The 15,885-nt window shown below is 43.6% G+C and overlaps 1 protein-coding gene across 6 annotated transcripts in view; it reads right to left on the minus strand.

Moving 5' to 3' along the window:
• LOC147339695 (uncharacterized) overlaps positions 1-15,885 on the minus strand; it is a 203,712-nt gene that overhangs the window by 87,523 nt on the left and 100,304 nt on the right. The gene's annotated exons all lie outside the window — the stretch shown is intronic.

A 15,885-nucleotide genomic window follows, 5' to 3' on the forward strand; every position in this document is an offset into this window, starting at 1 on the left:
AAAATCCCTTACACAGCAACGAAGACGCAGGGCAGTTCAAATGTAAAAAAAAAAAAAGTACATGACACTGAATGTGGGACCCTTGAATGGGGTGGCAGGGGGGAAGCATTCCTTCATTCATGCGGATGTGAATTCCAATCACACTGATGGAATCTGATGCATTGGGATTTAATCACAAGGGACTCATGTCACTGCTTACGCTGACCCTCCAATACCTTGGCCAGCTGATGGGAAGAGTCAACTCATTTGGAAAAGACCCCGAAACACTGAAGGCAAGAGGAGAAGGCGGTGACAGAAGATGAGGCGGTTGGATGGCATCACGAACTCAGTGCACATGAGTTTGAGCCGACTCTGGGAGATAGTGAAGGACAGGGAGGCCTTCTGTGCTGCAGTCCGTGGGATCTCGAAGAGTCGGACACGACTGAGCGACTAACTACCACCTCGATAGAGACTCAGGTAGCTTCTGGGTTTATAGAGAGTTTTACTTACTAAAACCAACTCTCCCTGCCCTTTTTGCTTCTGCTCTCAAACAGCCAGTCTTCGGGTATCCAACTGAAAACTCCTCACATATTGCAACAGATTTAGAATATGCTTGTATTTTTTCTCTGCGGTGGAAATAAAATTACCAGAGGGAAATCTTCACTGACAGTCTCATTCCAGAGCTATTTTGCCCCTGGCTTTTCATTTTTATTACATTCTAATTTCCAACCTGCTTTAAAGTGTGTGCTTCAAGAAAACTCAAAAGCAAATGCAATTCTCTCTGCAATAAGCATTACGGGATTTGGTTTCCCATAAAGAAGCTAGTACTTATGTAAAGGTGGCTTAAGAGGAGTTGAATAATACATATATATATTTAACATCACTGAAGGAAGCTGTTTAAGCCCCACTAGGATTTCCGTTCAGGATTAAGTAAGAGCCGAAACAGTCATACACTCTATTGTTCTGAAATTCGGTTCCCTCAACTATGAAACAGAAAGTCCAATTTTCAGAAGTAATGTCCCAAAGTAACTGTCCATCTGTGCAATTAGTAAATATGATTACTTCTGCTCTCCATCTTTCTACCCTTCACTGATTATTAGCTATATACTTCAATAAAAGAGGAATGAAATGAAGACGATATTCTAAAAAATATCTCATTTTCCCTAATAAGGCAGTTTTAAATGCCAGTTGGACTTTTGAAGTATCACAGTAATTTAAACTTCACCCTACAGATTATGGATTTCAATTCTTTTCATACTTGGATTTACTGTTGGCTCAGTGGTAAACAATCCACCTGGCAATGTAGTAGACATAGGTTTGATCCCTGGGCCAGGGAAGATCCCCTGGAGGAGGAAACAGCAACCCACTCCAGTATTCTTGCCTGGGGAAAACCATGGACAGGGAAGGCTGGTGAGCTACAGTCCATGGGGTCGCAAAGAGTCAGACGCAACTGAATGACTAAGCACGAGACTGTTACCCATGCTCTTTTGTATTACACTTACGTTCAGTCTGTGATATTCCACACCCCCCAAAATGTTTACTAGGCTTTTGTATACAATCCACATTCATATAATGAATTGGGATTTGTGTTTCTCATTTCCGTTTTCTTAGCCTCTCAATCCCACCGTAAGCTCTGTTGGCTTTATCCCTTTCATGAAAAGCCCGCCAACACGATGAGTTAGAAACTCCATTTTGCAAATGGGATCTAATCAAACTTAAAAGCTTTTGCACAGCAAAAAATAAGAGACTATAAACAAAGCGAAAAGACAATCTATGGGATGCAAGAAAAATTTGCAAACAATGCAAATCACAGGAGCTTAATCTCCAAAATACACAGGCAGCTCATACAACTCAGTAACACACAAAACAACTCAATCAAAAACTGAGCAGAAGAGCTAAACATACATTTCTCCATAGAAGAATTACAGATTACCAAAGGACACGTGAAAAGATGCTCAACATTGCTGATTATACTAGAGAAATGCACAGCAAAACTACAATGAGGTGTCACCTCACACCAATCAGAAGGACCATTATTTACAGTTTACAGACAATAAATGCTGGCAAGGGTCAGGAGAGAAGGGAACCCTCCTACACTGTTAGTGGGAATGGAAATTGGTGCCACCACTAGGGAAAACACGATGGAGGTTCCTTAAAAAAACTAAAAAAAAAAAAAAAATAGAGCCACCATATGATTCAGAAATCCCACTCCTGGGCATGCATCTGGAGAAAAGCATAATTCAGAAGAGTGCACGCAGCCTAATGTTCATAGCTGCACTATTCACAGTAGATGAGACGCAGAAACAACTATTCATCCACAGATGAATGGATAAAGAAGAGGTGATACACACACACAGACACACACAATGGAGTACTGCTCAACCATTAAAAAGACTCCAACTATATCATCTGCAATGACAAGAACAGACTGAGAGATTGTCATACCGAGTGAAGTCAGTCAAAGAAAAACACCATGTAATTTGCGTGTGTAACCTAAAATACGAGTATGGCAATCTCTAGGGCCATGCGTGTTGCTGCAAACGGGCATTATTTCACTCTTTCTTACGGCTGAGTAAGTCTCCTGTATATATGAAGCACATCTTCTTTATCTCTGTGGGTGGACACTTAGCTTGTGCGCACGTTCTGGCTATTGTGAATGTCCTTTGAGTATGTCCTTTCAAATTATGGTTTTCTCTGGACATATGCCCACACTCTAGCATTTTTTTTTCCAAAGAACCTCTGCTGCTGCTGCTGCTAAGTCGCTTCAGTCGTGTCCGACTCTGTGCGACCCCAGAGACGGCAGCCCACCAGGCTCCCCCGTCCCTGGGATTCTCCAGGCAAGAACACTGGAGTGGGTTGCCATTTCCTTCTCCAGTGCATGAAAGTGAAAAGGGAAAGTGAAGTCGCTCAGTCATGTCCGACTCTTAGTGACCCCATGGACTGCAGCCCACCAGGCTCCTCTGTCCATGCGATTTTCCAGGCAAGAGTACTGGAGTGGGGTGCCATTGCCTTCTCCCCAAAGAACCTCAAGTTTCCAGAAATAACTCATGCATTAAAGAGTTAAAGGTATGCTTCCATCTGTTTCTTTCTCAGGACTCAGAAAGTCTTCCCAACTACCACCAGCCAACTTGGAAGGGAAACAGAATTTGGCTCGATTGTAGTCTTGCCCCAAAATACTTCTGCTGTGCTGGTTGTGATCCCGTTTTGAATATTTGCCGCAAAGACGCTTCATTATTCAAGCACCTGAGGTTTCAAAACATCACATACTTCTCGATGCCATTTATAATCCACTGCGATACGTCCTAAGCTTACAGAAGATGAATTTTCACGTTGAAACACGTTTACAATGACGGGAAAGAAAGAACGAACGTGGTGGAAGTCCAGCAACCGTAATCCAGCGTACATAGATTTCAAGTTGAGACTTTCCACTCAAATGTTCACTTTAAAAAAAAAAAGGTAAGAGGAAGTATGCATTATTCTAATAGCAGATTTGTCCTCCTCTCAGCCCAGACAACCCTTTTCATGAAACTGTCTTGTATCACTCAAGTGAAGACAGGGTTATTATTCATGGACTCATGAATAACACATAGGATTTTTGTGTGCATTTTTTTACATCCTGATGAATGTATTATTCTGCATTGCCTCATTTGCACACAACACTCTCTCATACATAACTAGTTTGTCCGATGAATCCATTTTCCATGTTTCACCATTTCTACATGTATTGTTAATTTTGTCCCTGTTCCTGAGTAACATGAAGCTTCTGTCTTCCTTTCATATTCCCCTCGCTCTCATGGCCCCCACTGGACTGATCAAATTTGGATTAGCACTCTTATCCTCTACGGGCTTGTAATTTGATCTTTGTTTTCTATTCTTCAGAGGTTAATCCTCACATTTTAGTATATGCATACAAAAGATATATAACTACTCGACAGTTTAACTTTCTCCTGAAAGATTCAAGAATCTGAAAGTGTTTTAAACATTATCTTCACCTGCCTTCTTCTATGCATTATTTTCTCGGATTGTAAATCCAACATTTGCACACATTATAAACAAAGGTAAACAATTATTTTCACCACTGTAGATGGAAGATCATGGCTCAAAAGGGTTCCGTACACGATCACATAATTCACTCCTAGGTTTAACTGTCACGGACTTCCCTGGCGGCTCAGATGGTAAAGAGTCTGCCAGCAATGAGGGAGACCCAGGTTTCCTCCTTGGGTCGGGAAGATGCCCTGGAGGAGGGAATGGAAACTCACTCCACTATTCTTGCCTGGAATTCCGTGGACAGAAGAGTAGCTGTCATGTTCCACAAACATACAGGAATATTTCTGCATTGTGTATTGTAAAGATTTATGCCACATTTTTATGTGTTGCAAATAATTCCACTTTTTTTTCTTTACAAATTGAAATTTTGTGGCAACCTGCAGTGCCAGCTGATATTCACTATCTTTTAGCAATAAAGTATTTTTTTAATTAGGGTATGTAATTTGTTAGCTATAAACTACTGCACACTTAACAGATTGTACTAAAGTATAAACACAACTTTTGTATACGCTAGGAAATTCAACTTGTGTGACTCGATTTACTGTGGTATTCTGGAGTCAAACCCACAATATGTGGGCATGCCTATATTCTCTGGAAATTTTATTTACCAGAGTCCCAAGTAGCTCATGCTTGAGTCTTTACATGCCTGAAAATATTTTATGGGCTCCTCGATCCTGAGTGATATTGTAATTTGCTATAGAATTACTTTTTGGTGTTTATTGCCATGCAACTCTTTGAAGCTACCTGTGGTATGGGCTTCCCCGGTGGTCCAGTGGTTAAGAATCCACCTGCAAATCCAGGGGATATGAGTTCGATCCCTGGTCTAGGACGATTCCACATGCCACGGGGCAACTCAGCCTGGGGGCCACAGTTACTGAGCCTATGTGCTCTAGAACACATGCTCTGCCACAGAGAAACCACAGCAACAAGAAGCCCCCGTACCACGAAAGAGTACCCCCACTCGCCAGAACTAGAGACAGCCTGAGTAAGGCAACAAAGATTCAGCTCAGCCAAAAATATATTAAGTAGAAAAAGATATATATGGTATCCTGTAATCTAGCATTGAATGAAATAATGTGTATTTTTATTTCTTTATATGTAATTTTTAAAATAACAACATTTCAGCTCAAAATAGTTTAGTCTTCTATTGCATTTTTTGCTTCTGTGTTGGCATTTGGCATTTCCTTTTCTTGTTTTCCAGGCCAGTAATGGTTTAGAATGTTTTCAATCCAATCTCTATGTGTCTGCAGTTCTACAGGACAGGGTTCCCCAACCTCTGGCCACAGACAGGTATGTCCTCTCAGATCAGCAGCGGTGTAAGCTTAGAAATAAAGTGCACAGTATGCAGTATGCTTGAATCATCCTAAAACCATCCCCTTTCCCTGGTGCCAAAGATGCTGGGGACCGCCGATGCTATCTGGGTTCTCCCACATCCTTCACAAAGGATGCGATACAGCTTTCGCTAAACTGAGGCAATGATTTCTGTTTTCACTTTCGACTTTATGAACATGTACCAATGCCTGGATACAAAGTTTCTGTTTATGCATCAAGCACTTTATCAGAAAAAGGTTTACAAAGTCAGCAGAATCTAGGTCACTCCCCTCAAGGAAGTTATGCTATCAGTTCAGCTCAGTTCAGTCACTCAGTCGTGTCCGACTCTGCGACCCCATGAATCGCAGCACGCCAAGCCTCCCTGTCCATCACCAGCTCCCGGAGTTCACTCAGACTCATGTCCATCATGATGCCCTCCAGCCATCTCATCCTCTGTTGTCCCCTTTTCCTCCTGCCCCCAATCCCTCCCAGCATCAGAGTCTTTTCCAATGAGTCAACTCTTCACATCAGGTGGCCAAACTACTGGAGTTTCAGCTTTAGCATCATTCGTTCCAAAGAACACCCAGGGCTGATCTCCTTTAGACTGGACTGGTATATGCATCAACAAATCTGTGATTTTGATTTGATGCAATCATTGCTATGAGGCTGAAGGAATGCTTTCTAGAGAGGAGAAGAGTGCTTACGTAACCCTGGCCACCTACCAAGTCCTTACTGTGTGAGTCTGTGAGTGTGTGCACTCAGTCAAGTCTGACTCTTTGCAACCCCATGGACTGTAGCCCCTCCAGGCTCCTCTGTCCATGGGATTCTCCAGGAAGAATACTGGAGTGAGTTGCCATTTCCTCCTCCAGGGGATCTTCCCAACCCAGGGATCGAACTCAAATCTCTTGCATCTCCTGCATTGCAGGTGGGTTCTTCACCACTGAGCCACCTGAATTTTGAAACGAGTGGTATCTAAGCAGGAGAGAAAGACAGCTGGAAAGAGAAGCAGGCTCAGGTAGGTTTATGGAGAACGGTGAGTATACGGGGGTGTTTGGCCCAGTGGGGGAGGGGTAGTTAACTATGGTTTCTCATTTCCTTAGCAGTTTGGGAGGCAGGGTTGGTCCCCACATTGACATCCTTTTCCTGAAGCCTGGGACAGGCAGGGTAATGACCGTTCTACTCACTGCAATGATCCTCTGAGTGTTGCAAATCATATCCTTGTAACACTCTTAACGACATTATGATTTATCTACGTTTTTCACGTATTCCGGGGAAGGACAAGTCCCCACACCACAGCCAGAGAGATGTCCGTGCTTGCTGCAACTAAAGAAAGCCTGTGTGAAGTAACAAAGACTCAGCACTGCCAAAAATAAACAAACAAGTAAGTAAAATAAAATACACAGCAGAGAAAAGTGACTTGTATCACGATCGGATCACACAAGTCCTGGGAGAGGTGAATGTCTTTGGAGTTATGTCCTGAGTCTAAAGGAGGGCTTAGGAGATCCAACCAGTCCATCCTAAAGGAAATCAACCCTGAATATTCATTGGAAGGACTGATGCTGAGGCTGAAGCCCCAATCCTTTGGCCACCTGATGTGAAGAGCTGACTCATTGGAAAAGACCGTGATGCTGGGAAAGATTGAAGGCGGGAGGAGAAGGGGATGACAGAGGATGAGATGGTTGGATGGCATCACTGACTCGATGGACATGAGTTTGAGCAAACTCCAGGAGATTGTGAAGGACAGGGAGGCCTGGTGTCCTGCAGTCCATGGGGTTGCAAGGAGTCGGACACGACTAAGCGACTGAACGACAGCAACCAAGCAGGACTTTCTCATGACATCACATCACAGACAGGGATCATCTGGCCTGCATGCCCGTCTGAAGTCAAACTTCATCCAAATGTAACTGTTTGGTCTTTTCCAGAGGAGCAAGCAGTACTGATTCCTGTTTGGTCCCTACTGGATTTGCACTAACAGAAGAATAACTACCTTTCTGAGAGTCCCTGCAATGGTCAGGTGTATGAGTGGAGAGGCCAACGGCTTGGGGAATCTGAGTGAGGTTAAGGTTTCCAATCATCGTCTCATCTAGGTGCCAGAACGGAGGTATTCAGTAGATGTGACCAAGCCCATCAAGAGATGAGTGGATAAAGATGTGTTCCATATATATGCGACTTCCCTGGGCTTCCCTGCTGGCTCAGAGGTTAAAGCATCTGCCTGCAATGCAGGAGACCTGTGTTCAATCCCTGGATTGGGAAGATTCCCTGGAGGATGAAAGGGCAACCCACTCCAGTATTCTTACCTGGAGAATCCCACGGATGGAGAAGCCTGGTAGGCTACAGTCCACAGGGTCACAAAGAGTTGGACATGACTGAGCGATTTCACTTCACTTCACTTCCCTTCCCATACACAGCTAGTGGTAAAGAATGTGCCTGCTAATGCAGGAGACATAAGACACAAGGCTTCGATTTCTGGTCCGGGAAGATTCCCTGGAGGATGAAAGGGCAACCCACTCCAGTGTTCTTGCCTGGGGAATCCCATGGACAGAGGAGCCTGGTGGGCTGCCGTCCATGGGGTTGCAGGGGGCTGGACATGACTGGAGTGACTTAGCATACACAGTCCATATATACAAATGAATATTACTCAGCCAAGAAAGAGGGAAACTTTCCCATTTGCAGCCACATGGATGGGCTTGGAGGGCATTATACTAAATGAAAGAAGTCAGTTATTCAGTTCAGTCTCTCAGTCGTATGCAACTCTTTGCCACCTCACGGACTGCGACACGCCAGGCCTCCCTGTCCATCACCAACTGCCAGAGCTCGCTCAAACCCATGTCCATTGAGTCAGTGATGCCATCCAACTATCTCATCCTCTGTCGTCCCCTTCTCCTCCCGCCTTCAATCTCTCCCAGCATCAGGGGCTTTTCCAATGAGTCAGCTCTTCACATCAGGTGGCCAAAGCACTGAAGCTTTGGCTTCAGCATCAGTCCTTCCAATCAATTTTCAGAACTGATTTCCTTTAGGGATGCACTGGTTGGCTCTCCCTGCAGTCCAAGGGCCTCTCAAGAAATAAGTCAGAGAAAGATAAATACTGGATGACATCACTGAATGAAATGATGCCATTTGAAGCCACACGGATGGGCCTGGAGATGATCACAGTAAGTGAAGTAAGTCAGACGGACAAAGACAAATACCATATGATATCACTTATGTACAGCATCTTAAAAAATGGTTCAATTGAACTCATTTACAAAACAAATGGAGGCACAGATGTAAAAAACAAACCTATGGCTGAGCGCCGAAGAGTTGATGCTTTGGAACTGTGGTGTTGGAGAAGACTCTTGAGAGTCCCTTGGACTGCAAGGAGATCCAACCAGTCCATTCTGAAGGAGATCAGCCCTGGGATTTCTCTGGAGGGAATGATGCTAAAGCTGAAACTCCAGTACTTTGGCCATCTTATGTGAGGAGTTGACTCATTGGAAAAGACTCTGATGCTGGGAGGGATTGGGGGCAGGAGGAGAAGGGGACGACAGAGGATGAGATGGCTGGATGGCATCACTGACTCGATGGACGTGGGTCTGGGTGAACTCCAGGAGTTGGTGATGGACAGGGAGGCCTGGCGTGCTGCGATTCATGGGGCTGTAAAGAGTTGGACACGATTGAGCGAGTGAACTGAACTGATGGTGACCAGGGGCTCAAGTGGGAGAGGGACAAATTTGGAGATGGGGATTGACATATACACACCACTATATATACAACAGATGATTCATATGTTCTTACTGATAGCACAGGGAACTCTACTCAATTCTGAGTAATGAGCTATATGGGAACAGAATCTAAAGCAGAGTAGATATACTTATAACTCGGTCATTTTGGTGCAGCAGAAACCAACACAACTTTGTAAATTAACTAAACGCCAATAAAAATTTAAAATAAAAAAGTAAATAATACAAATGAATGAACTAATAAATCAGGAACAGACTCACGGACACGGAGAACAACCTGAGGGTTAGCAAACAGGAAAGGGAGGGAGGGATAAATTAAGAGTTTGGGACTAACATACACACACTCAAACTGAAAGTCAGTCAGTCATGTCTGACTCTTTGCAACTCCATGGACTACAGTCCACGGAATTCTCCAGGCCAGAATACTGGAGTGGGTTGCCATGCCCTCCTCCAGGGAATCTTCCCAACCCAGGGATCAAACCCAGGTCTCCCGCATTGCCAGGCAGATTCGTTACCAGCTGAGACACTGGGGAAGCCCAAGAATACTGGAGTGGGTAGCCTGTGCCTTTCTCCACGGGATGTTCCTGACCCAGGAATTGAACTGGGGTCTCCTGCATTGCAGGCGGATTCTTTACCAGCTGATCTATCAGGAAAGCATACACACACCACTCTGTACAAGACAGATACATGACAAGTATCTACTATGGAGCACAGGGAACAGGAGTCAGTATCCTCTGCTGCTAAGTCGCCTCAGTCGTGTCCGACTCTGTGCAACCCCATAGACGGCAGCCCACCAGGCTCCCCATCCCTGGGATTCGTCAGGCAAGAACACTGGAGTGGGTAGCCATTTCCTTCTCCAGTGCATGAAAGTGAAAAGTGAAAGGGAAGTTGCTCAGTCGTGTCTGACTCTTCGAGACCCCATGGACTGCAGCCCACCTGGCTCCTCCGTTCATGGGACTTTCCAGGCAAGAGTACTGGAGTGGGGTGCCATGGCCTTCTCCGCAGTATCCTGTGAGAAATATTCAATATCCTGCTTTTTTCCGTAGTGGAAAAGAACGTGGGCAAGCATACCTATCGCTCAATCACTTTGCCGAACATCTGAAACTAAGACAACATTGTGAATCAAGTATACCTCAATTTAAAACATAAACTATGGAAAAAAAAAAAAAGATCTAGCATCTTCGTGCATCATATTGTTGCCGTTGCCGTGATGGTCTGTGGTTCTCAAAGTCCGGCCCTCCACACCTGAAATGATTGTTTATCGTTTTCCAGGTAGTGGAGTTACGTTTCTCCTCTCTGAAAGGCATTTGCTTGGTTCCTGTTGCCTACAAACTAGAGCCTGAGCATCATTCATCCTGGCCACCAGCCTGTGCTCTGCTGTCTATTCACACATCCTTCCAAGGAGGTTCCTGAAAAATCTATCTACACCTCCCCAAGGAGAAGGCTGTTCAGCCTATGTGGGCCTCTCAGCCTGGATTTTCCAACCCTCTGTCATCATTTTAAATCATGTTTTCCTTTTCATGTTTAAACTTTTTTTGTTTCTTTCTTTTTTATTATGAAAAGATGGTTAACGAATGTAGAGGAGACTTGGAAAGTACAGAACAAGGCTACATATACTTCCAATGTATACTGCAATGATTTTTAAGTGGATAAATTAAGGGTTTTAATTAGAATTTCAATATCAAACTCTTTAAAATTAACCATGAATATAAAGAGAAGTAGAAGAGTACAGTAGACCCGGATAAGCGGTACGAGCCGATTCAACATAAAGAAGGTTTATACAATTTTCACACAATAATGGGATACAAATTCTATTCAAGTTCCCATAGACAACAAATCTGGACCCACTGGAACATAGCCAGGGACATAAAACTCGGGGCAAACATTTCATGGTCTCAAGGTGTTGAAATAGAGCCCGTTTTTCTATCAGTGTAGCAGTGTGTTATGAATCGATATCAAAAGATGCTGGAAGATAACCGACATATGTTCAAGTGCAATGGGACATTTACCATAAGAGATCTCTGACACAGCCATCGAAAGCCTCAAGAGTTAAAAGACAGAAGAAAAACCAGAGGGTGATTGCAGAGAAGAAAGCATTGAAATAAGAAGTTAATACCAAAATGAGAAATTAATTTCAAAGCATGCTTTTGGTTCAATTGACACCGTCTCTTCGCTTGGCTGCTACTTTAGCAACGATCAGGTCTCTACCTTTCAAAAACATTGCATCTGAGGAAGCTGAGATGGACCCGGTGTGAACAGGGTCCCACACCAGACCTATTGGAATAACAACAGCAAAAACCAGGCTTTGTTTTCACGAGCAGAGGGATCCATTCAGAGGGTGCAAAGCTCTGCTTTCCAAATGTAGAAAACCTGGAGCTCAAGGCAAGACTGGAGACCATATAGTATCAGAAATGTGGCTAAGTGCTTCCTCAAATACTTAGGGTCTGGTCATGGCTCCTGCAAGGAATGGCCCCACTCCAGCATGTTTAAAGGAAGTTGCTTTGCTTCTATTATACTTTCCAAGTGGGTATAAAATTTACCGAAAGAAACTCAGTAACGTGTGTGCTCAGGTGCAGCCGACTCTTTGCAACCCCATGGATTATAGTCCACCAGGCTCCTCAGTCCCTGGGATTCTCCAGGCAAGAATACTGGAGTAGGTTGCCATGCCCTTCTCCAGGGGATCTTCCCAGACCCAGGGATCAAATCCATATGTCCTGTTATGGCTGCATCAACAGGTTGATTCTTTACCACTGAGCCATCAGGAGAGCCCACTAAAAGGAATTTGTTGTTCAGTCGCTCAGTCGTGTCCGACTCTGCGACCCCACGGACTGCAGCCGGCCAGGCTTCCCTGTCCTTCACCATCTCCCAGAGTTGGCTCAAATTCATGTTCATTGAGTAGGTGATTCCATCCAACCATCTCATCCTCTGTTGTCCCCTTCACCTCCTGCCCTCAATCTTTCCCAGCATCAAGGTCTTTTCCAATGAGTTCTGTTTTCCCATCAGGTGGCCAAAGTGTTGGAGCTTCAGCCTTTCTTAGAACCCAGGCTCTTACAACGCCTGACCTCCTCCAGACTCCTGTTGAAAGACTTCTCTCCATGGGATCAGTCCTGCCAGTGGTATCGCACAATCTCCCAAACGCTTTGGTATGAAACCTCACTTTTCGATTTGCTTACATTGCTAAAAGACAAGCTAATGAATTCCTGGTGAGCTGAACTGAATACTTACATAGGAATTTTTATTAGAAGGTTTTACAACAAGATCTACAAATCACTCTTACGATGGGTCATTTGCTGGGCTGCAGAAATAGCTCTTTAATACAGAAATGGATGTTATAATGGTAACTATTCATATGATGCTGAGTGTAATATTTTATTTCTATATAATCTCTCTCATTGGGATACATTTTACTTGCTTTACAAATATAAAATGAGAAAGTGTGAGAGCCAAAGACCGTGAACTTTTCAAGTCCGTGACCAAGTTCAACGCTGACTCTCTTTTCCATGGATGATAAACTGGCTAATACCAATTTTCTGAGCTTTAATTTCTCCATCTCTACGATAGTTGAGAAAGCTACTTCTCTCATAGAGATTGGGCTTCCCAGGTGATTCAGAAGAAAAAGAATCTGCCTGCCAATGTAGAACACCTGGGTTTGATCCCTTGGGCTGGGAAGACCCCCTTGGAGAATGAAATGGTAAGCCACTCCAGTATTCCTCCCTTGGAAATACCATGGACAAAAGGAGCCTGGCAGGCTACCATCCATGGGGTCGAAAAGAGTGAGACATGACTGAGTGACTTGGCATGCACCTACAACCAATATGGTAATGTTTCTTCTGAGTCCCCTTTGGACTGTAACAGCTCTTGTAATTGTTTTCATTTCCTAGGCATCTATTTTTATTAGTTTTCTAATTTTAACTCCATAAACAAACTGTTTAATCACCCTTGTGTATTTTGAAATTTAAATCATGAGCAATTTCCATCCAATCACTGCCTCCTACCTGTAAGAAATAGGTATGACCATCAGTTGGTTATATGGTGGCTCAGATGGTAAAGAATTTGCCTGCAATGCAGGAGGCCCAGGTTGGATCCCTGGGTCGAGAAGATCCAGTCCATGGATTTGCAAAGAGCTGGACACCGCTGAGTGACTACACTTTCATCCTATACCTGCAGACAATATGTAGATGACTTGATCACTGATCTTTTCAGACACCTATTACTTGTGTTGTTGATGTTTCTCTGTGGATTTCCTGTTTTTTTAATTTATTGATCTCTGATCTAATTTATATAACTGATTTTCTTTAATTTACTTTAGATCTAAATTCACTTTCTTTCTATGCTTCCCTAAGACACTTAGGTTATCCTTTTTGTATCTCTCTTCTTTTCTAATATGTGCATTTGATATTGTAAAAGCCCCATGAAACCCAGCTTTCACTGCACCATACATGTTTCAATAAGCTGAATTTTTTTCCCATGAGTCATTCAGAACTGTGTTATTTAATCTCCAGTGAGTTGAGAATTCTCCATCTATCTTTCAGTCCTTGATTTCTAATTTAGATCCATGTACGCTAGGAACCTATTTTCTATTTCTATCCTTTCACTTTGGGTATGTCATGTTTTATCACCCAGAATGTGTGCCCAGTTGCATGTGAACTTGAGAAGAATGTGTCTTCTGCTATGGTTGGATGGAATATTCTATAAACACCACTGAGATCAAGTTGAATGATTCAGCTGTTATGCTGAGCGACACCCTTACTGATTTTCAGCCTGAGGGATCCATCAGTTGTTGATGAAGGTAAGTGGAACTCTACAGCTAGAAAGAGAGAATTTTTCTATTTACTCTCTGACATCCATAAGGTTTTACCTCCTATATTTTTATACTCCTGGTGAGTACACATTTCAGACTCATAAATTTCCAAGGAGAACTGTCCACTCCAACATATTTTCACCCTCAATACTTTTTCTTTTCCTGAAATCTGGTCTCTCAAAAATCAATGCATCTTTTGATTTCTTTTTCATTGATTAGTGCAGGCCTGGTTTATCTTCATTTTATCCTATCTCTGATTTTACATTTCAAATGGGTTTCCTTTACACAATATATATGTGTCCCTTAAAAGAAAATTACATATGCTCTTACAACCTCTTTCTCTTAATCACTATATTTAACACCTTAACATTTAGAGCAATTATTGATAGAGCTGAAATAATATCTCAGATATTTGTGGTGCTTTAGTTGGTAGGTCAGGTCCAACTCTTGAGACCCCATGGACTGTAGTCCGCCAGGCTCGTCTGTGCATGGGATTCTCCAGGCAAGAATATTGGAGTGGGCTGCCATTTCCTTCACTTCATTTATTCTATTTGGGTTTTAAAATATTTCCCTCATTTGCAGCCTTCTGTTTTCATTTGAGGGTTTAAAACCATTTCACTGTCTCTTCTCTCAACATTAAGTTGGATCCTAATATTTCCCCAGGCATTATCAATATGCATTTTTATCTAATATAGCTCTGTCTTCAAATACCACTCTATAGACTCCAAAGACAGCCACAGCAGGGAAGAATTTTATCATATTTATCCTGACGGTTTGCCTACATTAAGAGCCTCTCAATTCAATTCTTTCATTAATTCAATAACATTTAAAGAACACCGTCTCTACTCTAGACATTTTCCTAGGTGTTAGGGAAACATTAGAGGAAGAAAAAAGATTGACAAAGACTTCTGCACTTGTGGGAATTGTTTTTGAGTTACAAGACATGGAGAGTATAACAAATGCATTCTATGATACCTTAAAAAGTTATGAGACTTGTGGAAATGTATACACGGAGTATGCTGCTGCTGCTAAGTCGCTTCAGTCGTGTCCGACTCTGTGCAACCCCATAGACGGCAGCCCACCAGGCTCCCCCGTCCCTGGGATTCTCCAGGCAAGAACACTGGACTGGGTTGCCATTTCCTTCCCCAATGCATGAAAGTGAAGAGTGAAAGTGACGTCGCTCAGTCGTGTCTCACTCTTAGCGACCCCATGGACTGCAGCCTACCAGGCTCCTCCGTCCATGGGATTTTCCAGGCAAGAGAGAGACCGGAAATGTAAGGATGGGGGTGGGGGTGTCAGATTTCAAACAGCATGATCAGGACAGGACTCTGAACACAGGGTGTTTGGGAGTTCCCTGGTGGTCCAGTGGCTAAGACTCTGAGCTTGCAATTTAGGGGGCCCAAGTTCGATCCCCGGTCAGGGAACTAGAGTCCACACGCTGTAACTGAGGGTTCACGTGTGGCAACTAAGACCCAGAGAAGTCAAATCAATACATAATTAAATGCATTTTTTTTTAATGGAAAATGTGATGTTTGATGTGAAACTTGAAGAGGTAAGAAAGTTGACTGTGACTCTGGTTAGAGGGAGACGTTTCAGGGAAAATAAATAGTAAGGATAACATCCAGAGATGCAAACATTGCAGGCTTATTTGACCCACAGCTGGGAGCTAAGTGTGGCTGGAAGCGGTGGCCAGTAACAACAGGAATGGGTGATGTCAGCCCCGAGGTCATTTAGATGGCTTCGGCTCTGACCCTTCAGAAAGAGTGATCCACTGAAACACTGTGGAAAAGGAGGGACACACACGGCTTTTTCTTTCTGAAGAGGAACCCCGGGCACAGGACTGACAAGAGGAAGAGAAACAGTGAAGACAGAGAGGCCAGTTAGTTGTTGAGTTGATGGAGCTGCAGCTGCTGGATGGATCCACCCACGGGAACCAAGACACAGTCTGTCTTGGGTTATGCCTCTGGGGTGCGGCTAAGGGATGCACCAGGCAAGAGAGACAGAGAGATGGACAAAGACCCAAAGGAT

This window comes from Bos grunniens, chromosome X, assembly GCF_055505025.1.
Source record: "Bos grunniens cultivar Pamir isolate PY7600 chromosome X, Bosgru_T2T1.0, whole genome shotgun sequence".
Taxonomy (NCBI): domain Eukaryota; kingdom Metazoa; phylum Chordata; class Mammalia; order Artiodactyla; family Bovidae; genus Bos; species Bos grunniens.